The sequence below is a fragment of the Pleurodeles waltl genome, chromosome 1_2, assembly GCF_031143425.1.
Source record: "Pleurodeles waltl isolate 20211129_DDA chromosome 1_2, aPleWal1.hap1.20221129, whole genome shotgun sequence".
NCBI classification, from domain to species: domain Eukaryota; kingdom Metazoa; phylum Chordata; class Amphibia; order Caudata; family Salamandridae; genus Pleurodeles; species Pleurodeles waltl.
Genome location: NC_090437.1, coordinates 312,926,743 through 312,927,848, shown reverse-complemented (window position 1 = coordinate 312,927,848; position 1,106 = coordinate 312,926,743).

The following is a 1,106-nucleotide window of genomic DNA, read 5'->3' as shown; positions in this document are numbered from 1 at the left end:
TGCACCGCTCGCACTGCCCAAAAGCCTGCCCTGAGCGTGTGTGCCCCATATTCAGGCATTTGGGAGCGCGTGTACTGCTTTTGTGGCTGCACAAGTGCGCGATGCGGTGTGGCAATGGCTGTTTTATGCTGGGGATGGCTGAAAGCGTGCACAGTGTAGTTTTAAAGTCCACTATGTTGGCCATGGTGTATTAAAGAGACTGAGAGAAACCGAAGCGGGGAGAGACACCCCTCCTCCCACCCAAAAAAAAAGAAAGGATTTTTCCAAACTCGGAGCTCTGGTCTTTGTAACCCAAAACTGTACATGGAAAGTGAGGTCTATAATGAGCGGTATCCATGAGAGCGGCCGTGGGGGGCGCGGAGAAAGAGAGCATATCTTTATTTAAAGCATTTGTGATTAGATGAGAACAAGATTTACAGCCCTGCTGGAAGCAGTGAAAAACAGAACAGAAACAGCATGAGGAGGTGAACAATAAAACCGACCTGAACAGTAGCGAGGATGGGCTAGCGTGGGTGGGAGGCAGCTTGTAAAAACAGGAGCACTCATGTTGAGTGCCCAAACACAAAGAAATAAGTAGCTCTTAACATTGGAGGTGTGGAAGGCCACAAGTACTAGGGACAATCTCTGGGGGAGGGCTAAACACAAGAAGAGGCATGGGATGCAGGCAGTGGACAAATGAGCACAAAGGATAGGGGAGGGACAATGGAGCGAGCAAATAGTCTGTGGGTGGGCTGAAGCCCACATATTGAAACTACAGACAGCTCATGCGCTGTCTAGCCAGATCTAAAAAAGAAAATCACACAATTTAATTTGTTCTTTAATGTGACCACTTCCATTTTTGTCCGTAAGAGACATGTATAGGGAGCCAATAGTAGATGTGGGGAATACATCCGATATTTTCTGTGACACATTTGTTTCACAGTGCCATTATGTCTGTATTGCTCCAGTGAAGCCTGCCGCATAAAGCTAAATGCACCCACTTATCACATATAAATAGTAGGCACAGGCCGCCCCACCTCTCTCTGAGGCTGAGTTTGCGACACGCCATGGAATTTGACAAGACCATTGGCACGAAAGCTTAATAATGAGTCTGCCGCTGGAATGAC